Here is a 27,083-nt window from a genome sequence, read left to right as displayed (position 1 = left end):
TTGTTGGGAGATTTTTGATGACTGCTTCAATTTCCTTAGTGGTTATAGGTCATTCAAGTTTTCTATTTCTTCCTGGTTCAATGTTGGTAGTTGATACATCTCTAGGAATGCATCCATTTCTTCCAGATTATCTAATTTGCTGGCATAGAGTTGCTCATAATATGTTCTTATAATTGTTTTTATTTCTTTGGTATTGGTTGTGATCTCTCCTCCATTCATGATTTTATTTATTTGGGTCCTTTCTCTTTTCTTTTTGATAAGTCTGGATAGGGGTTTATCAATCTTGTTAATTCTTTCAAAGAACCAGCTCCTAGTTTCGTTGATCTGTTCTACTGTTCTTTTGGTTTCTATTTCATTGATTTCTGCTCTGATCTTCCCCTGCTGGGTTTAGGCTTTATTTGCTGTTCTTTCTCCAGCTCCTTCAGGTGTAGGGTTAGGTTGTGTATTTGAGACCTTGTTTCTTGAGAAAGGCTGGTATTGCTATATAATTTCCTCTTAGCACTGCCTTTGCTGCATGCCATAGATTTTTAACAGTTGTATTTTCATTTTCATTTGTTTCCATGAATTTTTTAAATTCTTCTTTAATTTCCTGGTTGACCCATTCATTCTTTAGTAGGATGCTCTTTAGCCTCCATGTATTTGAGTTCTTTCCGATTTTTTCTTGTGATTGAGTTCTAGTTTCAAAGCATTGTGGTCTGAAAATATGCAGGGAATGATCCCAATCTTTTGGTACTGGTTGAGACCTGATTTGTGACCTAGGATGTGATCTATTCTGGAGAATGTTCCATGGGCACTAGAGAAGAATGTGTATTCTGTTGCTTTGGGATGGAATGTTCTAAATGTATCTGTGAAGTCCATTTGGTCCAGTGTGTCATTTAAAGTCTTTATTTCCTTGTTGATCTTTTGCTTAGATGATCTGTCCATTTCAGTCAGGGGGGTGTTAAAGTGCCCTACTATTATTGTATTGTTGTCGATGTGTTTCTTTGCCTTTGTTATTAATTGCCGTATATAATTGGCTGCTCCCACGTTAGGGGCATAGATATTTACAACTGTTAGATCTTCTTGTTGGACAGACACTTTAAGTAGGATATAGTGTCCTTCCTCATCTCTTATTACAGTCTTTGGTTTAAAATCTAACTTGTCTGATATAAGGATTGCCACCCCAGCTTTCTTTTGGTGTTCATTAGCATGGTAAATGGTTTTCCACCCCTTCACTTTCAATCTGGGGGTGTCTTTGGGTCTAAAATGAGTCTCCTGCAGACAGCATATCGATGGGTCTTGTTTTTTTATCCAATCTGATAGCCTGTGTCTTTTGATTGGGGCATTTAGCCCATTTACATTCAGGGTAACTCTTGAAAGATATCAATTTAGTGCCATTGTATTGCCTGTTACTGTATATTGTCTCTGTTCCTTTCTGGTCTATGTTACTTTTAGGCTCTCTCTTTGCTTAGAGGACCCCTGTCAATATTTCTTGTAGGGCTGGTTTTGTGTTTGCAAATTCCTTTAGTTTTTGTTTGTCCTGGAAGCTTTTTATCTCTCCTTCTATTTTCAATGACAGCCTAGCTGGATATAGTATTCTCAGCTGCAGATTTTTCTTGTTTAGTGCTCTGAATAGATCATGCCAGTCCTTTCTGGCCTGCCAGGTCTCTGTGGATAGGTCTGCTGCTAATCTAATGTTTCTACCATTGTAGGTTACAGATCTCTTGTCCCAAGCTGCTTTCAGGATTTTCTCCTTGTCTCTGACACTCGTTAAGTTTTACAATTAGATGTCGAGGTGTTGACCTATTTTTATTGATTTTGAGGGGGGTTCTCTGTGCCTCCTGGATTTTGATGCCTGTTTCCTTCTCCAAATTAGGGAAGTTCTCTGCTATCATTTGCTCCAATATACCTTCAGCCCCTCTCTCTCCTTCTTCTTCTTCTGGGATCCCAATTATTCTAATGTTGTTTTGTCTTATGGTATCACTTCTCTCTCGAATTCTTCCCTCGTGATCTGGTAGTTGTTTATCTCTCTTTTTCTCAGCTTCTTTATTTTCCATCATTTGGTCTTCTATATCGCCAATTCTCTCTTCTGCCTCATTTATCCTAGCAGTTGGAGCCTCCATTTTTGATTGCACCTCATTAATAGCCTTTTTGATTTCGACTTGGTTAGATTTTAGTTCTTTTATTTCTCCAGAAAGGGGTTTCTCTAATATCTTCCATGCTTTTTTCAAGCCCAGCTAGTATCTTTAAAATCATGATTCTGAACTCTAGTTTCGACATCTTACTAATGTCCATATTGATTAGGTTCCTGGCAGTCGGTACTGCCTCTTGTTCTTTCTGTTGAGGTGATTTTTTCCGTCTTGTCATTTTTGGACTGTTTTTTAAGAAACTGAATCTCCTAACCCAACCACAAGGGAACGCTTGTAAAATAGTAAATTTGATTCTAGTAAGATAGGTTTATAAAACTAGTTTTAAAATAACTGTTTAAAAAACCCAAACCCAAAAACACCCCAAATGTTTTATGTATTTAACAACTTGAAGTACGAAGACTCCCAGTTGGGTTTTTTTTAGCTGTGTACACAACATTTTGCAGAAGATAGGCCATTTTTGCTAATCAGTAGCAGAGTCAGCCTAATTCAGTTTATGTCATTACTAGTTTTGTCAATAAAGTATCATAAAACAGCCTAATTTTTCTAATTCCATGTGGAGGCACTGAGTGAGCCGTCAGAAAAATATTTTGACTTGCTCACAGAGAAATTTCATATGCATTTCACAGGACACAAATGAGAATCCTCAAAGAGTCTTCTTGCTTGCACTTTTCACCTCAATTGCCACATCCAGAATAAATAAGTGGCACAGGACCCAACAGCTTCAATTTAGAATGAATGAACTCCTACTTGGGTCCCCAAAATACTCATGATGACAAGTGGCACACTATCCAAGAATTAAGTCACAATGAAAGGAAAACTTGATCAGCAAAATGTTGGGCAGGCACTAGGATAAGCTATCCAAGGTCTAATAGGATGAAATGGCATGAACTCTGGCCTTTTTTTTCCAGCATCAAACAAATCTCCCATCATTATAGATTGTAACACCTCACTAACGAGTTAAGAGGATTTCATTATGAAACCATAGTATTCTTCCTTTAGAGAGTCCCTGGTTTCAGGATGGTAACATTAAAAACAGAAAACACGACAATGATAATCATAACTGTAACTAACACTGAACAGTTCGTACTGCTAAGCAGGATACCATGCACTTCACATGCACCATTTAATTTTCTCATTAACCTTGTAAAGGGTTATTTTTCTCACTTCACAGGAAAGGAAATGGAGGCTCACATACCATTCTCTGCACACTATCACTGAGCCTGTGCCTGCTTTAGGGGCATCAAACCGTGGCCCTCTGTTGAGCTCTTAACTGCCTCTTGTAAGTGACATTACACTAAGTTTAACTTTGCTAGGAAATTAAGCAAGTGCATTGAAGTAGCAACCCACAAATACCTGTAACACACTGCTGGGTCCTAAGTAATAATGTATTGTGAGGAACAATTTATACCCAAGGCAACCTAACACCAAGACAATGGTGTACAACAGTGTCAGTGAGCAGATGGTTATTACTGATGGCAATGCTTCTGTGCCACATATTTGATTTGGGTTTTCTTTCCCATATAAATGAATCATCATAAAGACTTTGGTGTCCTGTAGACAGCATAAATGAGGTCATATTAATCTCAGGTAGCAGACCTGCTTAGAAATGACATAAAAGCAAGTAATAATGATAATGTGATTTCAGCCATGCTAGGACTAAAAAAAAGTAAGTGAAAACTTCTGGTAAGGGTATTCTGGAGGATAACATGATAGGGAGTGAGAAATGTGTCCATCATGTTTAGCACTTATCAGTTTCTAGAGCCAGGATGAATAATGAGCTTCTCCCATATCCCTTTAAAATATGGATGTGTAGGCATATAAAAAGATTATAGATATATCTCATCTCTAGATATTAATTACATAAATTTAAAATACACATTAAAAACATGGATATAAAATACACATTAAAAACATGGATATAAAAAACATGGATATGTACAGTTAAAAGATTTTCTTAAAAATACACATTAAAAACATGGATATAAAAAAACATGGATATGTACAGTTAAAAGATTTTCTTAAAAAAAAGAAAAACCAGGCCTATGGCAATGAGTTTGAAATAACTAGGTTTTGGCAAGACAAAAAGTTGAGGGATGAGCTATCATAAAAACAAAGCATCAAAATTTATCTCCAAAGAAAATAAAAAAGAAGTATTGGCTTGAGGTTTGACATGGGGAAGAACTTCCAGATATGTGCAAACATTAGAAAAGGCCTGCATGAATAACCCCCCACCTCTCTGGGGGTACAAATTAACCTGAGGCCAAGGACTTTTTTCAGACACCGATAACCCTACTCCACACAGACTGAGAAAAGGTAGGAAAACCCTGTGCTAAAGATCACCTAAGTCTCCAGACTTTGCCCCACCCTACAGGCCTACTTTGTAACATGAAAATCCCATCCCAGGTTAAGTTCTTTCAGGAAGGTCAGTGTACAACTTCTCTTCCAAAATGCCATTTGTTTTCCCACTCAATTTACTACTGCCCAACTTCTCACGTGTTTAGATGTCCTACCCAAGCACAAAACAATTGATGGAAAGATACAGCAAAGTAGAATCATCTGGGCATTATTCTTCAATCTGAAACACAAATTCTAGGCTGCTACCCCTTACACTGTCATAAGCCAAATGTATGATATTTATATCCAAATGCCGGTTTTTTTCCTTTTTAAGGTGCCCATATCTTATCTATCACTCGTGGAAATTTACAAAGATTATAATCCATGCGTAGATACTTATGCATGCCATCTATTTCCAGGCACTCTCTTGGATGGAGTGGACCTTAAGAGTCTGTAATTGTCTAATGTAACTGAAATCGCATACACATGGAAAGTTAACACCACAAAAGCACCAGGTAAGAGGAGAGCCAAAGGGTGAGGGCTAGGGTGAGGAAGCAGAGATCTGGGGCTGGGAGGCTTCCCCAGAGCAGTGGCTTGGCCTGACATAAGATTAGTAGGTGTGCGTAGGCCAAGGAATGAGGGAAGTGTATTCCAAATATGAAGGCACAGAGAGAGAAGTGGGGTGCCGTACTCTGGGAAGAACTACGATACTGGGTGAGCCTAAGGAATGTCTCTAATTTTACCTCTACTACATCAGGCAGCCCCATAGCTGACCTGCAGGTGATAACACTACCTTCACTAGAAAATCATGTCAGCAATGAGTTAAAGCACTTGAAAACATGTGAGAGCCCCACAAATATTTGTTAAGTGGATTGCTTCTGAACAGGACGCCGGGGAAGCCTTCACACAAGTGGCATATGACCAGGTTAGTAAGGATTTTTCAAGGTGGTAGGTAGGTCCGGGAGGCGGAGCGTGGATGGGTGTTTCACGCTGAAGGCAAAGCACGGAACGAGGCACGGAGGCATGAAAGGACAGACTAGGAAGAAGGCTCAGGGTACCAGAGCACTTCAGTCACCTCCTCACCTGCTGATACCATCCCCTGCGTTCCTTATCAACAGCCTCTTCCCATCTGTACGACAATTCCAGACTGCGGACTTCCAGGCATCCACTCCCGTCCCCTCCCATCCCCACACTGCACCAGAGTATTTGTAAGCCACCAAATTTGATCAGGCCACTCCTGCCTGAAGCATCTCAATTTTGTCCCTTGATCTTGGATACAATCTACAATCCCTCACTTTGCTTAGTGCCCTCTTCATGCACTAGCTCACACCAGCGTCTAGCTCAGCTTCTGCCCTCCCCTCCAGTGCTCCACCCCCCAACCACACCCGCTTCCTTCCCCCTTCCCCACTGCAACCTTTACTCTGGCAGATCCTATGCATGGAAGCGCCCTCGTCCACCTGTCCCACTTCCTGCTTCTCTTTATTTATGCTGCAACTCTCCTATAACAGATTGGTCACTCCAGAGAAATCTCCCCTGACTCCTCCCCTCAAAGCCCAAGTCTAGGTTAGGACTTTCAGTTTACTTTCCGATCACACCCCAAATACCATTTAACGGTTATAGTATGTAAGTCCTTGAGGGCTGTGCCTGGTCTGGTACACCAGGTACCATCAGCTCAGTGCGTGGCACACAGGAGGTACCCATGATCTATCTGTGGAACAGGTGGTATGCTGGGTTGTGAGGCTGGAGAGCAGACTGGGGACAAAATGGGGAAGACTTTGGAAGCCAGTAAGTCCTTAGAATTTTATTCTGGAGACAATCAGGAGAAGACAGCTGGGCCCTGCGGTGGCCTTGCTTGTCAACACCGCTGGACTCCATCACTAATTTCAGCACCAACCAGAATGGCTGACTCAACTTCAAAGAAGCAGAAAGAAACTCCAGATCTGCTTCCCACCTCCCCCTGCTTCCAGCTGAGTGAGCAGTCCTCAGAGCAGCAGTGCTGCATCATTACCCAGCAGGCCACAATTACAGAGCCTTCTACCTCACTTGCCTCCTTAGAAACTTGGGTCTGCCCACCTGCTCACTGCAGTGAGCAGTTCCAGGTGACACTGACTTATGAACACAAGAGATTACCCCCACTTTAGATGGGCTCACGTTTCCACATCTATTCTCTAACTTGGAACCCCAAATTTACCCCACTTTGAAAGAGGACATTCCTCCCCCTCTTTAAAGCAAGTTCCTTCCCATCCACTCCCCCTCCCCATTTCCCCCATGGCAGTCATTTTGCTCCTGGTGATGACCACCACCAGATTCAGACCTCTGATCCCCACCCTCCCAGCTCTGGCCCCTGGGAGTGCACTTCCCTGCTCAGAATGGACCTCACAGTCACCCATTCCACAAATACTCTTGATGCTGTGTCCACCTTTGTGGAAACTTAATCCTAAGGAACTCCAACTGGAGGAACTGTTGATTTTGCTGAGACTCGAAATGTCAAGATGAATTCCTAAAAACTCCCTCTCCTTAAGTCATATCACTTTTTACATGCTACTACCTGGATGAACCTCAAAAATATTATGCTAAATGAAAGACACCAGACACAAAAGGTTACATATGTTGTATAATTCTACTTATATGAAGTATGCAGAACAGGCAAATGCATCAAGATAGAAAGATCAGGGGTGGCCTAGAGGCTGTGGAGGCAGGGAGAACAGAGTGACCGCTGATGGGCCCAGGGTCTCCTTAGGGGGTGACAACAATGTTCCAGAATTAGAAGTGATGGGAGCACAACATTGTGGTTGAACTAAACGCCACCAAATTGTCCACTACCATTGTCCATTACCTATTGTCCAATAGGTAATATTATGTGATTTTCACTTCAAAAAAAATTCAAATGCTTAAAAAAAAAATCATTCTTTTCCCTTCAAATTCATAAAAAGTGGCTTTCCACCTTCCTACCTGCACTCTGGATCCTTTCCTGCCTCTTTCAAGAATTTATTTAACTCCCATTTCCTTTTACCTTCAATTTCCTCTGTCTATAAGATTCTTTTTTCTGCTGACAAATCTGTTCAAGTCTCCCCAACCTAAAAATCCTTCCCTTAACCTGTTTTCCTCTTAAATCTCATCTAGAAGCATCTCAAAACCTCATAAAAAGCAGCCAATATCAACAGCCTCCATATTTCTTCAGCTCCAACATTCCCTCTAGTTCCCTCCCCAGTGATAAGGCAGTCTACAGTGAAATCTGCTACAACACTTCTAAAACTGACAAAATACACCAAAAAACTCTTCTAAAAATGAATGGATGAGATTGCAAGAAACCGAGGTCAAGAAACAGCCAGGCATGAGTCATTAAAAAGAAGCTGCCAGACACCCTCGGAGCTGCACTGCCCAATAAGAGGGACATGAGCCCCATGTAGCTATTTAAAAGTAAATCAATTAAAATCAAACTAAAAACTCACTCCTCAGTTGCACTAGTGATATTTCAAGTGCTGAATAACTGCCTGTGGCTACTACTGACTATTATATTGGACAGTGCAAAATATACCTCCTGGAAAAATCTTGGTATGTGAAATAGTGCTGTTCACTATGTACCTGATGTAGAGAACACAGGACGAGAGGCTACGAACATTCTGAAAGAATCCTCTAGAGTAAAATCAAGGAGAGGTGCATGCAGTGCTTACTAAACCCCAACTAGAGTTCTACATCATCAGACATTCCAAAAAAAAAAAAGGTCAGAGGAAACTTTAACACATGAAATTATAAAGGTTAAATGGCATGAAGAGAACAAGATGCAGAAGTGGGACAGGGTGCAGCAAATTTTTATTAAAGCAAAAGCATTGTCCAAAATCAACAGTTAAAGAAAAAGTCAAATAGGCAAATAATATCAAATAGGCAAAAAAATAAATTAGCTATTTTAAAAACTATTCCAAAAAACAGTCAATTTAAAGGCCCAAATATTAATGTATAAATAGCAAACAGAATAGGATAAGTAAAAAAATAAAATGAACATCTAAAAAGCTATTTATGCTATTGAGACCTTAGTCTCTAAATTTAGTCCCTTCTACTTTGGATTTAAAAAAAACACTGACCACTACAGTCTTCCATGAGCATCCACACAAGCAACCAGTATTGTTAGAGGGCATGGATTTACTTTCAAGTATTATCCTAAATAGGGTACCCCACACATTTATTTGATAAAATGACCCAAACCAGCCTACCTAACGATGTTCAAATATGAAGGTGACATTCAGGAGGTAATAGCTGCTGAAATAAGGAAAAAAAAAAAAAGGTGTTTTCGTAGCTAAGTAGAAAGGCAGTCCTTATTTAAAAATTAAATAAATAGGATCTGATTGGAACAGGTTTCTCAAAAGTATAGCCCAGACATCCCTGAGGGTCCTTGGGCCCTTTTCAGGGGTTCCACAGGACCCAAACTATTTGTGTTATATTATTAAGAGATTACATGTTTAATTTCATTTCTCTCATCATTGTAAAGTGTCTTAGAGACTCCATGATGTGTGATATATCAAAACACTGAATGCAGAAGCAGATTAAAGAAGCTGTCTTTCATTAAGGGAGATGCATAATATGTTGGTAAAAATGTCAAAACAAGCCTACTTGCACTAATTTTTTTGTTTTGGAAAATATAGGTTATTTATATTATCATGTAATGGACTCATTATTTTTAGATGTATTGCCACTTAAATTGTTATTTAAAAATCATTTAAAAATAATTTCTAATAAATACCGAGATATAACCCACATAAATGAAAGCTCTCTGAAGTTCTTAATAATTTTTAAAAGTGTAGGTCCTAAGACCAAAAGTTTTGAGAGCTGATGTATTAACAATTGTGTATAGAACTTTTCCCTCTCTACAAGGTTTTACTACTAAAAAGATAATATAAATTTAGCCTCCCAATTTACCAGCGAATATCCCAAATATACTTCAAAAAGAATGTCTTTATACTTTAGTGGGAGTTAAATTTCACTTGGAGTACAGAGTTTAAAAACTGCACCCTCAAATACTTGAAGCTCGTTTAAATGTAGTCATTTTGAAAGCAAGCTAATGATAATGAATGAAACATAATAAATATATTTTAGGGGATGCCTGGGTGGCTCAGTCGGTTAAACGTCTGTCTTGGGCTCAGGTCATGATCCCAGGATTCTGGGATCGAGCCCCGCATCGGGCTCCCTGCTTCTCCCTCTCCCCCTTCCTGTGATCTCTCTGTCAAATAAATAAAAATCTTAAAAAAATATATACACATATATATATTTTTTAAAGTACCCCATGAGATTAGAGGATCTTAAGTATAGGAAACAAACTAAGGGTTGCTGGAGGGGAGGTGGGGGTGGGTTGGGTAACTGGGAGATAGACATTAAGGAGGGCACATCATGTAGTGAGCACCGGGTGTTATATAAGGCTGATGAATCACTGACCTCTACCTCTGAAACCAATAATACACTATATGTTAATTAATTAAATTTAAATTAAAAAAAAATAAAGTACCCCATGAGATAATTAAGTTCTTACTGATTCCTCACCAGCTCACCAAGTTATATATAGTATGGTATGATGAGAAACTCAACACCAATCAGACAGGATGAGCTGATTTTCACATTACTATGTGGGCATAAAAACTCTGAAAGTTTCTTTAGTCAAAGAATGATACTAACTCCCCCTCCAAATGAGGCTACTCCTCGTGGACACTCTAACGCACCAAAAACTAAAATTTAAATTCATAAATAACAAAAGCTGCAAGTTTCCTGTGGCTCAATCACATTAGGCAGCTCTGCAAGGAGAATATGTCCATTCATCAACCACAACACAAAAGCTGAAGTACTTATATGTTCTTTTTATAGAAAGAGAAAAGGCTAGCTTAGAATGAAAGTCAAAAATTCATTTTCCTGACTTCAATTTGCCACAACAAAACACCTTGTAAAAAACCACACTTTCCATTTGTCTGCTGTCACCTCAGTTGTCCAATTTTCACCAGGTCCTCGTTTGACTCATTTTGCAATTCAGTTCAAGCTAGCATCATGCAGGTTTTTCAAAACTTCAAAATGCAGCCTCCTCAGACAGAAAGCTTCCCCCCCAACAGGCTGCAGCATGGCCACTATCTACTCCCAGCATCACCAGCTGGGCTGTGTGCTCACCTCCTTTCTTCCTCTAAATGAGGTGTCAGGTGCAGGTATGTCCCTGACATTGTACAGAAATATTCTAATTACCAGAAGGAAAGCAGAGTCCCAGCTGAAGGAAGAAAAAGCAGGTCAGCAGAGAGAGACAGAGAATGAATATGAATAAAAGAGGGAGAAAACTGCATGACACTCCCTTCTCCTCCAAAATAAGAATCTAAGAGTGACATTTCACCTCTCCAAGCATGACTCCTTTCACTGTTTGAAGCGTATTTGTTTGGAACAGAGCAGTGTCAATGAGAGAACAAATCTTGTGTGAAGCTTAACACTTAACTTGCTCAAAGGTACATTACCTACTCCCATCTGTTAGGAAGAAACTCCACACTTTTCATCCAGAGCTCAGAGCATTCACCTTTAGGTCATAGCCACAGAGCAGGTATTTTTTAAGTTTCTCTCCACAAAATGTTTCCTCTATTTGCTTTCTTAGTTTGGACAGTGTTACAGAGATGTCTATAAGCCAAGTAGACTGTTTCACTAGGGGAAACAAGAATTCAATTCAAAGAAAAAGTTGACTGGTTAATGGGCACTAGGGGAAACAAGAATTCAATTCAAAGAAAAAGTTGACTTGTTAATGGGCACCGAACGAGACCAACACTTTCTCCTTCCTCTCCTTTTCAACAGGGCTTCAAACCATCTTGCACTCGGTTTCCACTTTCTGGATGTTTGGGGGGGGGGCTTTGTCTTATAAGGATACTGATTAATGTAAATGACAACCTACAATATAGGACACATAAATCTTAATCAAGGGCAAAGGGAAGGGAGAACAGAAAGTTTAGTTGGTCTAGCCAGAATGAATGAGATTTGTTTCAATCTTATGTCCTTTTTTGAAACTTTTTTCTTTTTTAGATTTTATCCATTTATTTGACACAGAGAGAGAGAGAGGGAGAGAGCACAAGCAGGGGGAGGAACTGAGGCAGAGGGAGAAGCAGACTCCCTGCTGAGCAGGGAGCCCAACACAGGGCCCATCCCAGGACCCCTGGATCATGACCTGAGCCGAAGGGAGACCCCTAACCAACTGGCAACCGAGGCACCCCGTATTTCTTTTGAAGAATTAAATATAAGTAACTTAATGAAATCAAAGTGATTTCATGTGCGGTTTATGGAAGTCATTACTTTATTAGTCATACCTCCTATCTTCAGAGGCTTTAAAAAATTTAGATTATATTTAGTACAGTCTTCACTGAAACATCTTCCTTTTCTTCTTTTAAGCTTCAATTACATGGTGCAAATGCCACCAAGTAAAGGACAGTGATCAAACAGATAAAACAGCATCAACAGACAGGTGGGAACGCAATGTGGTGCACAGAAAAAAAGTCTGTCATCTCAATATGTTCTGCTTGCCCTGAAATGGTTTCTCTCCCATTTCTCAGGAAACAGGCTGTAATTTCAATCACTACAACCAAGCTCATTATGAAGAACAAAGGAATTTGGAAACCAAGAACTTTCAGGATGTAACCACGTCTAAAATAGGTGTACACATAGTTCAACAGCAAATTGATACTTCTAAAACAGCTATGGAAATGATATAGCAAGAAGCATCCATGTCTCTTTTTCCAGCACAAGCCAAGCTTTGTTTAGGGCTCCATCCTACCTGACTCAGTAAGGGAGATCTGACAGTTTCAGGGCCTGGAAATAGGACCCCAAGTGACCAGCACGGTGACAGACCGACCTGAACCAGAGAGGCTTCTGGGAAGGTGACCTGCAGCACAGAACAAAACATGCAAGACAGGGTCACAGAAGTATGTTATTTTTATTTTACTTAAATGTATTGGTTATTTATTTAGTATTAGTTGTATTTATTAAAAAGTTTAAGGGTATACAGAATCCGAACAGCAGCAGAAATAATTTTGGTAAAGCACTAGGAAAAACTTCTTAATTTTAAGGAATATAACATAACTGGATTTTTTACTAGGGTTGCTGAGTCTCTACGCTGGAGAAATTTAAAGAAACAGTATAGATAAAAATCATGACCAGTGACACCCAATCCTGCATCCTAATCCTAGACATCAAGGGCCAGTTTGCATCTGCTCTCTCTCCACCTACACACATGTGAAGCTCCTGAACCTCAAACTCCGTTAAGCCAGAAGCTGAATTCATCACACTTCTCTTACAATCTTCTCTTCTTTCTGATCCCCATATTTCTGTTACCAGCTCTATAACCTTCCCTGGAGTCCAGCCCTGAGAAAGCACACTCCATCCCTCGCCCGCCCTGGATACCTGGCCACCCAGGCTCCTGGTCTTGTAGGAGTTCTGCGATTTCAGCCTCCCCTCCCCCGCCCCCCGCCCCCTCCAGGCTCACCCCATCACTTCTCTACCTGCAGAACTTCCTCCTAGCCAATCCCTGTAACAAATGGATCTGTCCCACTAATCCCTCCTAAAGCACAGCTCCCCTTCACTAGGCAAACAAACGCCGACCATTGTTTTAGTTTTCCATGGCTACTGTAATAGACAGCCACAAACGAAAGAGCTTAAAACAAAACAAACCTCTCTCACATTTCAGGAGATCAGAAGTCTCAAATGAGTCTCAGACTAAAATCAAAGGTGGCAGCATGGCTGCGCTCCTTTCTGGAGGCTCTACAGGAGAATCCTCCTTCCTGCTTGCATTTCTTGTTTCGAGGTCATCCATCTTCAAAGCAAGCAACATTGGACCAAGTCTCCTTGCACCACCACTGTTCTAGTTCTCTTCTGCCTCGCTCTTCCACAATTTAGGACACCTGTAATTTCACTGATTTCACCTGGATAATTTGGGATAATCTCCTATTTCAGTTAGCTGATCAACAACCTTAATTCCATCTGCAACCTTCATTCCCCTTTCCCTGTAGCCTAACATCTTCACAGGTGCTGGGAATTAGGACACAGCCATCTTTGGGGTGCTGCTATTCTGCCGACCACAACCACCTGATACAATGCACCAAGAGAAGCAAAAGTTAAAAAAAAAATGCAGGATTTGCTGTCAAGAAAATCACACTAAGTCCTTTGATATCAAGTGTTAATTGGCTCCCTGTTGCTTAAAGAATTAAGTCTAATCCACTTAGTCTTACATTAAAGGCTTCCATGATTTCAAAATACTTCTGCAGCACTATCTTCTACTACTTCCTTGTAGTACCCTACACTGGACTCAAACTGCAGGACTAAGGAGCACCAAACACACCTGGGATTCTCCACAGTCTCATGTAATTTGTTCTATCCAGAGGCCCTCTCCAATCTCCTGTGCAAATTATTCTCATCTCTTAAGACCCAGATCCAAAGCCTCTTAGCTTCTCTTTATCTCTGCCTTCTCAGAAGCCCACAATGCCCTGTTCTGCCAAATTGGCAGATCCATCAGTGACAAAGGGGAACAAGTTTAGGCAGAGGAAGTTTTGGGTGCTGTTCTACATATAGCTGGGTGACCCTGGGCAAGCTATTTCAACTTTCAACCTCGCTTTCAACATTTGTCAAGTGAAAAGGCAGGCCAAGTTATTTCTGAATTCTTTCGTTTTTTTTTTTTTTAAGATTTATTTATTTATTTTAGGGAGGGAGAGAGAGAGAGAGAATGTGTGGGGAGGGGCAGAATCTTTTTTTTTTTTTTAAAGATTTTATTTATTTATTTGACAGAGAGACATAGCGAGAGAGGGAAGAACACAAGCAGGGGGAGTGGGAGTGGGAGAGGGAGAAGCAGGCTTCCCTGTGGAGCAGGGAGCCCGATGTGAGGCTTGATCCCAGGACCCTGGGATCAGGACCTGAGCTGAAGGCAGACACTTAATGACTGAGCCACCCAGGCGCCCCGGGAGGGGCAGAATCTTTTGAGCAAACTCTGGCTGAGCTTGGAGCCTCTCCGGGGCTCAATCCTATGACTCATGAGATCATGACCTGAACTGAAACCGAGAGCCGGATGCTCAACCGAATGAGCCACTCAGGTGCCCCTCTTTCCCAGTTCTTAAGTTCCATGAAATTGATAGGACTTGTACCCACTCTTCTCCATCCCCAAAGCCACACTGTTCTGGTCATCTAGACTGGATTAATGTACTCCCTCCCGATGGATCATCTCTGCCCCCAGTCTGGTACTGCTCCTCACCCCCCAAAAGCATCTTTCTGGTTACTCACCTCCTCACAACCAGTTAAAGGCTCGCAGGAAAATGTCCAAACTCCTCAGTGTGGCCCTCCTAGGGCCCACGTGATCAGGCCTCTGCTTCCTCATCTGGTTTTCCTCACTGACTTTTTCAGTTCTTCACATGCTCCTCCATCCCCCAGCCCCTCTCTCCTCAGAGCCTCTGCTAGCCTCTGCCTATTTCCTCTTTCCATCAAACAGATTCCTGCTTATTCTCCAGGCAACCTTTCCTGATCCTCCCCATGTGAATTAGGTGTCCTTCCTGTTTGTTCTCATGGCACCCTGCACTCAACTCAGAATTCCCATCACTGTAGTATTGACACCTGTTCACTTGTCAGTATCCTCCCCCTGAATCTAAATTCCACATGGGCAGGACTGTCAAACTCACCTACCACCTGTGGTATAGACCGGGGTTACTGCCTAACTTCTGTATAGAGTAGCAGGACTTTTAGCTGCTTATGGCCAGAATCAGCTGAGACTTTTCCAGCTTCTCTTGCAGCTAATGTAGTCACATGTTTAAGTTCTGGCCAAGGAGACAAGCAAAATTATCTAGAGGCAGTTTCTGGGAACCTACCCTAAGAGAAGGCATGGATGACCCTTCTGCCCTTTCTTTGTCTCTTCAGCCTCTTGGCTGGAAGATGGGGCTATCACACTCTGAGCCTGCTGCACAGTGAGCTAGCAGTGAGCCTATGGATGGTTAAACCAGTCCTGGACCACCTCTGCAACCTTTTATGGGAGATATAAACTTCTACCTTATTTTGAGATCCCCCTGCTGAAGCCACTGTTGTTTTGAAATCTCCATCACTTACAGCCAAACCTTACTGTAAAAGACATGGCCATTTCCACAGTACCAATAATTATGTTGACTCAAGTACATACCTCACCTCTTCCGCTGGATTATAATCTCTTTGCCAGTGGGTGTACGGTCATGTGTCACGGCAGGATCTATACTCCTTAGCAGAGGGTAGCACACAGGATTCCTCAATGGTGAGTGTGAATGATCAATGAATTAACGATCGTGTGGCTACTGACACAGACAGGCTTTGTCCAACCTATACAGTCTACTTCAACCTGGAATCAATTTGCGGCCAACCAAAATAAGGTTAAAAAAGTGTGTCAGCTTCCATCACTATTTTATCATGAAATAGCTGGATGTCAAGATACCGGAGTTCACTCTATTCCTTCCCTGGGCACAGTGCCACAGGTGTGGTCTCTCACTGGCATATTCTACATGAATGCTTTGCAAGGTAATATGCAAATAAGCAAGGTCCTTTAAAATAATAGCACGTGTCACCTTTGCTCCTGGCTAAGTGGGAGGTCCGGCAATTTTTATGGTCTGAGGGTTACTGCTGCTGTTCTCCCTCAGCTGGGAGTAGGAAATGGTAACCCTACAGGCAGGGAAGCCAGCTCTCCACAGTCCCCTGCTCGGTGGGCTCCTCATTCCTGAAATATTATGCATTCTCAGGCTACCAAGGTGCACTCATCTCCACACAGCCATTAGCACAGATTACTGAACTGATACTTGAAAGCTACATCTTTGGAGGCACAGTCATGCAAATAATTGCTAGACAGCTACCACCTGCCTGATGGCCTATACGTACCGAGGACACAGAGATAAACGTGCCAGACACTGAGCAAAAAGAAAAGGAAAAGCCATTCTTACATTAAGAATGAGGAAACTGAGGCACGCAAAGGTTAGGTATTAGAACTAAGGTTAAACAAGCAGGAAGGGGTGGGAACATCTGATTCAATCAAAAGGATCACAGGCTCTAGGGTGTGAGGATTTGACTCATGAAGAACAGGGCTTTTTCTGCTACTAAATTCGCCTTACTTTTGTGTTTATTGTTTTTGCGGGGGAGCACCTGATGAGGAGGCATTCAAATACAGCCTGTGCAGAGTAGAGATGGGGACAGACAGGCACATTTGGAGAAATGGAAGTCTGTGGTGTGTTGAGAGTGAGTAGTGCGCACAGGAAAGTGGCAGGAAATGAAGCTGGGATCAAGAACGGCCCTGGAGAGAGAGAAAATGAAGCTTTTAGGAGGGAGTGAAAGATTGTTAACATGTCAGGATGACACTGTGAAAAGAGAGTAGGGACCAGACCGTAGGGGAGACAGGAAGGAGACAGGGAGAAACTATAGTTGTCCAGTTAGGAACCGAAGTGCTGCAAGGTTTGGACGATGGGAGGGGAAGGGGCCTGAAAGGACAATACTTGGTGACTGACAGCTAGAGTGGGGGAAGAAAGGACATGGCTGATGAGAGAGAAGGACCCAGACACCACTGCCAGCTCGAAGGCCTGGGCAAACTGGTGGATGGTGGTGCTCCTGACCATGCTGGCTAACAGGGCAGAGGGGTTTGGAGGGCATCCAGGTGAACCTAGCTGATAAGTGGAGTCTGAAGCTCAGAAGAGGTGGATTAGAAAGAAATGAGATGGAAATTGGGTGGACAGTCAAACCTATGGCCACGTATATCACCCACTGAGATTTGGTCTTCCAACAATACTTTGCAATTACTCACCTCAATCTTGAATTTTGGGAAGCCCTTTAAAATATGCCAGTCCCATTTCTCAAAATGATAAACTCAAGCATGAAGCTCTGTACCAAGGCTCAGTAAAAAGCACCTCTCTCACTGTGTACTGCATTCATAGCCATTTTCCTTTGGGGTCACTGTGCCTATTCCAAACCTACCACTCCTGGCCAAATAAACAAAAAGGAGCTGCTCTGAAGAGGAAGCAAGCACAGTATTTATAGCATTCTCCTTGGGACATGGAAGTCCTGAGATACTGTGTTTAAGGGGCTCTTTGGAGAAGCTCTGACCTGTTTCACAGGGCAACCGCTGTCTCCTCTACAAACATGCCTCAAGAAAATCAATGGCCAAAGTCCATCACGGACATCAAGATCTTTTGCATGCCTCTAACGGTTGTCTTAAAGACTAAGCTTAAAGAGTCTACGAAATGCTTCATATTCCTAAACATCTAAGTCAGACTGCCAATTGCAAATAGCTGGGAGACAAACATTTAAGGGGCTTTTAAGCTTTTCTGCTACGGGCAGCTACTTATAATTCTTATCTGATTGGAGTCTCTTAACTGATGTGATTACTTGAATATTCAGAGTAAATTATCATGTTCTTCAAGCTAATTCATATGAATACACAAAAACAGCATCACAGCCTCGGTTGAAATTAAAAGAGGGTGGAAAAATATAATTTACAAAGATAGGTTATGCAACCCGCAGGAGAAGTCTTGAAGGATTTAAATTTGAGCCTGTGTAACATAAGGCACGTGACATGAGAACACATTTCTTTGTTTAAACTGAATCCAAACACCCACATTTTACAAATGTTACTTGGGTATGGAGGTGAATGAGGAGAGGGAGAGGCAGAGTCATACACACACACACACACACAGTTTGGAGCACCGGGGTGGCTCAGTGGGTTAAGCGCCTGCCTTTGGCTCAGGTCATGATCTCGGGATTCTGAGATCGAGCCCCGTGTGAGCTCCCTGCTCAATGAAGAGTCTGCTTGTCCCTCTCCCTCTGCCCCTCCCCCTGCTTGTGCTTGCTCACTCTCTAATTAAAAAAAAAAATCTAAAAAAAGAAAAGTTTGTCACAACGTGGCACTTTTAAAAGCAAACACAATCTAGTAATCATTTATTCATCTCTTCTACAGAGTGTGTCCAAAGCCAAGAGTTACCACCTGGTCACAGTCCATGTTAATATGTAGGCCCCTCTGAATTTTGTGATTCTCTTATTTTAGGAATTGTGATACCCATAACCATCATAATGTTGTTAGATCTACCGACCCACACCCAGAAAGAAAATGAAAAGTTCTAACAAAGTCTAATAATCCCAAGAGAACTAAGGGTGGTGATAAACATGTCTATCTTGAGCCTGAACAGGTGGCCCTTAATGGGGCCTGTGTCAGAATGACCTACTAGATGTTTTCAAACTGCACATGACTTACACCTCAGTCCAAAGGAAATCAGACGAGCTGGAGACAGAGGCTCCCTAGAGGATTTGGGTGCCCTTCCCTCCCAGCCCACACCTCTCAGGTCTTATACACCTTGTAAATCAAACCAGCTGCAGCTGAGGCCAGGTAAGGAAACTGATGCTGGATACCCATGGCCAGTCACACCAGTCCAGCCTACCGGCAACTGAGCTTTTGAACACGGATTTTTTACACCAATGATTCTAGAGCTCTTCCAGAGCTACACAATACCTGTGCTTCTGATTACCTGATTGCAGAATTCTGAAAAAAGGACTCAGAGAAGAAACAAAAGGTTACCCTTTCAAGGACTGATGATAAATGTTAAGAATTAGCTTTCTTTGTCTAAACCTTTTATTGTCAAAAGTTCTATATTGGTTATACTGTCAACCTCTCAGAATGTAATGATGAATAAGAAACTCAACTTTGTTTCCTCTAGTTCTCTGTCTACAGCTGTAAATGCAAAGATGCCTACCTTGTCTCAGAGGCTTCCAGTGTGGCAGGATGGCTGAGAGCTGACTATAGCCAGACTGCCTGGATTTGAAACCTGGTTCTGCCAGCTAGTGACTGTGCAGCCTTGCACAAGTCACTTCACCTTTCCTAGTTTCCACATCTGTAAAATTGGGGTACCTACCTTTTGGGGTTTTGTGAGGCCAAAATAAATATAGGTAGAGCACTTTAGAAAAGTGCCTAGCATGTGCTATTGAACAGCTATATTCAGCACCCACAGAATAGGCTCATTCTTTTTATAAGTTGCAAAGTATTCCATTGCCCAGCTGTAATTTATTCTTCCGAAGGACATTTGTATCTTACAATCTTTTGTTATTGTATCTTACAATCTTTTGTTATTATAAACAATGCTTCAGTGGACATCCTATACAATAGAAATCTTTTTACCATGATCATCAAATTCAGTCCCCTACTTAACTTTCATGTTTAATACTGACGGTTTGAACACCCTTCCAAAGTAGGCACAGGTATTACCACCTCCAAGTTCTACCCAGTCATAAGGGGCAGAGTTGGAACCCCATCCAGATGTGTGGCTGCTAACCTGAAAGGCAGCTGCTTTAATTCACTTTCCACAACTTTGCTTACTTAAAACAAAACAAAACAAAACATACTAGATGCTCTTATAAATGTACCTCAGATCCACAGTAAATATTTAGAAGTTCTGTAAGAAGGAAAACTCAAATTTTCAGAGGTACATATCTGCTCACAAAAATGGCAGATGGAGGTAACAACTTCTGTAAATATTAAAGTAATTTATTTCTTCTGCCAAAGACTGAAGCAGAAGTACCCTGAACACTACCCCCTGGGGACATACACCACACTGCCAAACTCCCAGAGAAGTAAATGAATAATTATTGAATTTGGTATCATGAGAACTATTCTTTGGGGAAAGAGAAATTCATAAGAATTACTCTGTAGCAGCATTTGCTATGCCAAGACAAGAGGAGAACAGGTACTCTGGGGTTCAGCATAACAGATACCATAAAGACCTGAATGGCCAACCCTCCAGCATGGCTTTAATTAGGTCTTTTTTTTTTTTTTTAAGATTTTATTTATTTACTTGACAGAAAGAGACACAGTAAGAGAGGGAACACAAGCAGAGGGAGTAGGAGAGGGAGAAGCAGGCTTCCCGCCAAGCAGGGAGCCCGGTGCAGAGTTAGATCCCAGGACCCTGGGACCATGACCTGAGCCGAAGGCTGACGCTTAATGGCTGAGCCACCCAGGCGCCCCTAATTAGGTCTTTTTAGTATGGGCTTATAAAGATTGTCCTGACAGGGTGAAACTGTTGACAATGGGGACAGGAAAGGGCAACCTCATAGAGATGGAAACTGTAACCAGCATGTGCTAGCAGGAGGGTGCTAACGTAGTAGAAGGATTATACTTAGAAATTGCAGGTGTTTCAAGAAAATGGTTATTCTCCTAACGAGAGAAAGTACCAGCACTAAAAACATTTTTTAAAAAGAAATGATTTCCTAAATCCCTGTCAGCAAAGACATCAAACAAAAGTACAAATGTCTAATTTAAGAAAGATGGTTACAAATCACTGTACTTCAAACACAAATGGCAGGGGCCTGGGGAGGAGGAAGGGTGGGAATTTAGTCTTTCTGAACACTCACCAAGGACCAATACTCTATATCCAGGGACCACACAAATCTAAAAGGAAATACACACAAGTCAAAAAAAAAAAATTCCCATTGAGGAAATATGCCAGCAGGAGCCCAGTGGGAACCGAACAGTTTGCTAATGATAACACTTATGGGTTCAAAGGGGGATCATCGGGGATATGTGTGAGTGAGTGGGGGAGGAGAGGTTCTATCACAAACACTCAAAATTAGGTCAGGTTACCTTCCTAAACAATTTACTTTGCTAGGCCAGAACACGTCCAGCAGTTAACCTCTTAAAGAGAAAACTGTAACTTCCATCACTGATTTTGACGTTGCTTTTCTAAAACCTAAATGCTTTCAACTTCCACTCTCTATCCCTAGTCAAACAGAAACAAGGGTTTTGCTTTTGGCAAAAGTGAAAATAAAAAATTTTAGTTCTTGGAAGTCACCTTAATGTTCTAAAGAAAAAAAGACCAATCACCAAGAGTGATTTTCTCTTGGTTGGTGGCAAGTTAGGATAGGAAGCCATGGCAGCCAGGTTCTATACAAGGGTGACGCCCCCCTACTTAAACAACTATGCCTTCCCATCTTCTCAAATTACTTCAGTTGTAATAAAGAACTACGCATATGCTTTACTATAATCCTGTATCATGAGGCATCACTGATTTTCCTATCTGTTACGCAAGCTGAGGTAAGTCAGCTGATGGATGAGCCCAGAAGCCTTGGTTCTTTCTTCTGGCTCCAGCTGCATGAGCTTTATCAATACTGGATTTCCTACTTTCACCAATGATACTTCATTAAAAGTTGAGAAGCATCCCGATTTCAGTAATATTAATATGTGAAGTGCCTGCAGTGATTTTAAGAGGCCACGGATTATAACCTGCATCTCTACCAAGATATGTTAAAATATGAACAACTCTGCAAATGGATAAAATGTGGAAACACATAGTTGTAGAAGGGCGACAAAAAGAAAGTGGCCAACAGAGATATGTGTGTGTGTGTGTGTGTGTGTGTGTGTGCGCGCGCGCGTGCAAAGCAGCTTGTCCAGATATGTATCTGGGCCGTTTCTATATTCCACCTGATTGCAAAGCTTCCTTTTTCTTCCCTATAACACCACGTTTCTTTGACCACTCAGTCTTATGAGTGCTCTTCGTCTTGTTGGCCCTCAAATCCATTGGTCTCCAGGTCTCATAGATCTTATCCTAGAAATAATCTAGTACAATTAATTAGCTCTCTCCAGCCTGTGCTCATGGCTGTAGCTCCACCTGGGGCATTCTCACTGCCCTGGCCACCTCCAACAGCCTCCCAAACCATCTCCACTGTCCTAGCCTCTGTCCAAGCCAATCCATCCTACACATTCTGGTAAGAGTCATACTCCTGGAGCACTGCATTCATAACGTACTCCTAGTTCAAAAGCTTCAGTGCTACTCTGTAACCTCAGGAGAGAGGGCAGGCTAGGGGCTCAAGATGACCTGGGCTCGAATGTTCTGTGACCCTGGCCAAGTGTCTAAATTTCACTAAGCCTCCAATTCTTCATCTGTAAAGTGGGAAGGCTCACAGTACCAATTAAGAGCAATTGGATAAGCGTCTGCCTTCGGCTCAGGTCATGATCCCAGGGTCCTGGGATCGAGTCCCGCATCGGGCTCCCTGCTCCTTGGGAGCCTGCTTCTCCCTCTGCTTCTCTCTCTCTCTCTCTCTCTTTCCCCCTCTGTCTCTCATGAATAAATAAATAAAATCTTTAAAAAAAAAAGAGCAATTGGAATAGCAATTGGGTTTGACACATAATAAGGGCTCAGTAATAAACAGCCATTATTATCATCAACAACTTGCCTTTCTAACGTTTTCTTCCACTTCTGTACTATCAGCTTTAGCTAACTGGGCTACTTGCTTTTTGCCCAGTGATTCCATAGATGTTTGCTCTCCAAACTCCTTCTCTCCTGGAATGCCTGTCCCATCTCTTCAAATCAGTAAGATTCCTCTATGACATTTAAGGCTACATTCAAATGTAGACTCAATTCTACCTACTTTAATCCAGTCATCTCTTTAGTACTGACATCTTGGAGGCCCTTACAGTTCACAATGTGGCTGACTTCCCCCATGTTCACACTGGCCCTCACTGAAAGTATGGCAGCAGCCCAACAGGTGAGGTGAGATTTAAATCCACTTCCTCAGTTCTGGGATGGGTCTCCCAGGTTATCAGATTTCCACTGTTCTAGTTATTACTTCAAGTAATCAGGCTTAAGTTAATCACCTCAAAGCCAAGGACCCTCTTTGGAAGGTGGTGGGAAGTGAAGTGCCTACATGAGAGTATGTTAATGGGGGTCCAGATTGTTGCTGGCAGTCATCTTGCAAAACCAGGCTATGGACATAACCATTATCTGAAAGGACTGCAGAGACACTGATAGAAAGTTTTGCGCTAAGGATTTTTCAAGTCAGGTGGTCATTTAAGCCCATTTGAGTCAGGTTTTCTGTTTCTTGTACTGAAAGCATCCTAACCAATCTTATAGTGGTAAGCACTGATATGTCTAACATAGATAGCTCTGCCACATAAGGCTTTCCCAGACACCCTCACGAAAGTCCTCCAGAAATCTGTGTTTGACCCCTTTTTAGTCCAAGGCATAGATTTAGTATGGGTATGAAAGGATGAACACATCAACTAATTCAGGAAGACGTTTGGAGTCAGGACTGTGTCATTCAACTTTGTATATAACCTCTCCTAACATGCACAAAGTACACATAACTGACAAGTCAATGAATAAAAAAGGCATCTAGAAAAAAAGGGAAGGGAATAGATTTTAGGTAGATCTGAAAGATGACAAACTGTTAGGTTGACTAGGTTAGATTTTTAAGTTAAAGTGTAACAGAGTTACATAGATGGCACACAGCCGACTGAACAAACCCTAGTGACTTCATAGGGATACCGGAATTTGTACCTGTGGAAACCTAAAGTTTTGAATATTTTCCCAGTTACTTGAGATTCTTGAGATTTATTCTTGGCTACATCCTCTAAATCTCACTGCCCCTTCCCCAGGAAGAAAAATAAGGAAGAATTTATTAAACCACTATTTGGTGGATCCCAAGCCAAGCTTTCATTTATAGCTCCTGAAATCTGTAAAAATTCTGCAACAGAAAACACCCACTTATACATAAGAAAATTGGGTTAAGGGAATGAGGACAGTATCTGAAGTCATAAGGCACTTTTCTTGAAAAATCTGACACATTTTAATATGCTTTCTACTTTCACTTTTCAGCGAAGTTCCATATTCTGTAAAAGGAGCCATCTGTAGCCATCAATAACATTTTCCTTTTTGTCTTCAGTTAGAAATGGAAGAGAAATGAAAATGCAAAAAGGGAAACGGTACAAGAAAAGCTCCCGGGCAATGAGAAGTTATAATCTGGGGTAAGAATCTAAAAGGGCCATGAGCGACATTTCTCCTTCAGGTGCGGAGCTTTCCGGGAGAATCCCAGGCAGCTTTTAAGCTGACTACAAAAGTGATTGACTCGTGTCCTAACCGAAGATGTAAAGTTAGCGTTCGTCCACAGCCATCGAATGCAAAACCGGCTATGTCGGTATCTGCAGATTCTGCACCAAATGCTGTTGGCTGAGACGTGCAAGCAAAACAAGTGCAAACCAACAGGTTATCTACCAAGCAGTTAGGGGAACAAGTTACCAAATCTAACAAGCAACATTAGCTCTTCGGTACAACCCTAAAAAGCACTTCCTGCCACGGGTCCGTTATTTGATAATTAAGGCTGCTCTCTGGCCACAATCCCCCCGCCCACCGCTGGCACCTCTCGGTTCCCCAGCCCAGCTATTAAGTCAGGCACCGGATTCTTCCATACCGGATCCCCAGGTATGGAAGAATCGTATTCCCGGAGCACCAAAGTTGGCATAACGCATTCTCCAAATTTGCAATCAAGAAACGGGGAGATGAGATTAACTATAGTCGTGAGAAGGGGAAACCATCACCCTTAAAGTGCAAGAGCATGGAACGGTTGCAAGAGAAGGTTTAAAAAGAACAACTCTTCCTCCAGGCACGACTTCCCCCGCACCCCCCACCCGGACGCGGGGACAGACGCGGCAGAGAGGAGCGAATCTTACAAGCGTGGAAACTGTAAAAGGGCACTTTTCCTTACAAGTCGCAACAGCCACAACCCTAGGGCTTCGCCGCCCCAGAGCCGCTCCCGCGCCGCGCGCCTCCCTCCCCGCCCGCCGCTCCCGCGCCGGGACTCCCCAAAGGGCCGCCCAGATCGCACTCGGGTCCCCTCCCCCGCCGCCCCCCCCCCCCCCCCGCCGCTTCTCCGCCGGCCTCATCCCTCTCCGAGTATCGCCAGGCTGCTGTTCTCTGGTTTTAATAAAACTCGAGTGGCCCTGAGCTAACGGGCTTCCCTCCGGGAGGCAGACGCGAACAGAGTAAGGGGAAAAAGGAAAGGCCGAGGGTCCCCTCACCGCCGGCTCCTCGAGCTCCGCTCGGGGCGAGGGAGGGCGCGCCCTGGCTCTCGGTGCCGACCCGACCCGCGACCCGACAGAGGCTCTCCGAACTCAGTGAGGTTTCGTTCTGCCCCGAGAGAGCACTCGCTCTCCCAGAGGGCGCTTCCCTGGACCTCCCATCCGCGAGTTCATCCCGACAGGGCGGGCAGACTCGAGCTCTGAGAGCCATCCCTCCCGCCCGCGGTCTGGGCACAGCGTGGGTCCCCGCGGCGCCTGTCAGCGTGCAAACATGCCCGCCGGATGCTTCCCCTCGCCGAACAGGTGAGACTGCAGCACGGTGGGAACTCCCGAGGCGCCCAGCCTCACCCCGGCGGCCGGCACCGCGCTCCCGCGCCCGCCGTCGGTGCCCGGGGAGCCGGGTTGGGGCCCGCCGGAGCCGCCGAGCTTCTCCTCCACGCGGATCGAGCGCGGGGCCGCGCCGGCAGCCGTAACTCTGCCCTGGGTCCGGTCCTAACCGCGGTTCGCAGCCCTGGCGTCCGGGCCGCGCGCTCGCGCGGGTGTCATGGCCGAGCGGCGGCCCCCGGCAGAAGTTTTCAGGAGCTGACGGCTTACCTCGTAGTCCGAGGGGCAGCAGCAGCTTTCAGAAGCAGCGCGGCGGCTGCAGGAGCGCCCGTGGCCAGCGGAGCGGAGGAGGATGTTAGAGGGAGGCACCGGTAGCAAGGAACCGCCGCGATGGGAAGAGGAAGGCGCCGGGTATCTACAATCAGAACGTGGGCTGACCGTGACGTCACAATGGCGCGGCCAGCCAATCGGGGCCCGAAGGCTGAATCAAGCGCTATGATGTCATGCGGCCCTGGAGCCAATAGCGAGACAATAGAACTTTCGTGATTGTAAATTCCAGAATCCGAAGCAGTGGGGAGCCGAAGCCCGGGTTGGTGCCCTCGGGTTCACGTGTCGCGGGGCAATTTTTCTCCCCCTTTCTTCCTAATAAGCCTGCGTGGAACGCAGAGCCTGCGCAATAGCATTGGTGAAGTTCCTGATGCCCTGCACTCTGAGTCTCTGAAAGCCAGGCTGGGCAAGGTTGTGTGGCCGCATTTGGACAAGAAGCCCACTCTAGGAGCCATCTCCTTTATGATTCTGAAAGGGATCCAGTTTTCCTTGGTTTTAGCTGAAAGGGTTAAATACCTACGGAGACCACCGGAGCGAAGGTCTGCAGTTGAACCAGGCAACAGTGAAAAGCCCTCAAAATTGATGTTACAGCTTAGCTCCCTTATGGTAGGTTTACTGTGATTTTTTCTTAGGTATTCTTATTTCTCCTCAGAGGTCACTACCAACTTCATTTCTACTCTAGAAATTATTCCAGAGGCTTTTCAAAGGAGGGGAGATGGTGAAGTAAGTGACGCCTTTTCAGCTAGACAAATGTAAGCACTTAAGGCAGAGTGCTTTGTGCTCAAGGCACAAATAGATCCTCGCTGTTTCTCATTGGTGTTGAGTAACTTCAGGCCTTTGTCATCCTAGTATTCCACACTTTCCCTATATCAAACCCCAGAAATTAAGCCTTTCTCCTTGTGCCCTCTTATACATGTCCATTGACCCAGCATAGTCAACCATTTAATGTAAGCAAATTCTTTTACATGATTACAATTTAGTGTTTATCAGGTACCAGCTGTGGTCCAGGCACTGGGCCATTGCAGTAAGAACATAGGTGTACAAACTGTATACAAATTAGGTTATTTAAACGTACACAAATAATTGAGACTTTTGATAGTCAATTGTCATTCAACTCCACAAACACCGAATGGCTTCTGTTTGTCAAATAAGATGCT

The 27,083-nt window shown here is 43.2% G+C and overlaps 1 protein-coding gene across 3 annotated transcripts in view; it reads right to left on the bottom strand.

The window, feature by feature from the left end:
* The window catches only part of ELOVL5 (ELOVL fatty acid elongase 5), an 83,154-nt gene extending 57,198 nt beyond the window's left edge, over nt 1-25,956 (bottom strand). The window contains exons 1-2 of one of the 3 annotated variants that reach the window (XM_028097528.2): nt 25,870-25,956; nt 12,238-12,345 (exon numbers count right to left, since the gene is read on the bottom strand). The gene's annotated coding sequence lies outside the window, so the exon portion shown is untranslated. The remainder of the gene's footprint in view (nt 1-12,237; nt 12,346-25,869) is intronic. The other 2 variants (XM_028097529.2, XM_028097530.2) reach the window with 2 other exon arrangements.
* Nucleotides 25,957-27,083: the final 1,127 nt, after the last annotated feature.

The sequence above is a fragment of the Eumetopias jubatus genome, unplaced genomic scaffold, assembly GCF_037043125.1.
Source record: "Eumetopias jubatus isolate StellerSeaLion01/CBP00866 unplaced genomic scaffold, mEumJub1_p1.0 scaffold_6, whole genome shotgun sequence".
Classification (NCBI taxonomy): Eukaryota; Metazoa; Chordata; class Mammalia; order Carnivora; family Otariidae; genus Eumetopias; species Eumetopias jubatus.
This window is presented reverse-complemented; position numbering and strand designations above follow the sequence as displayed.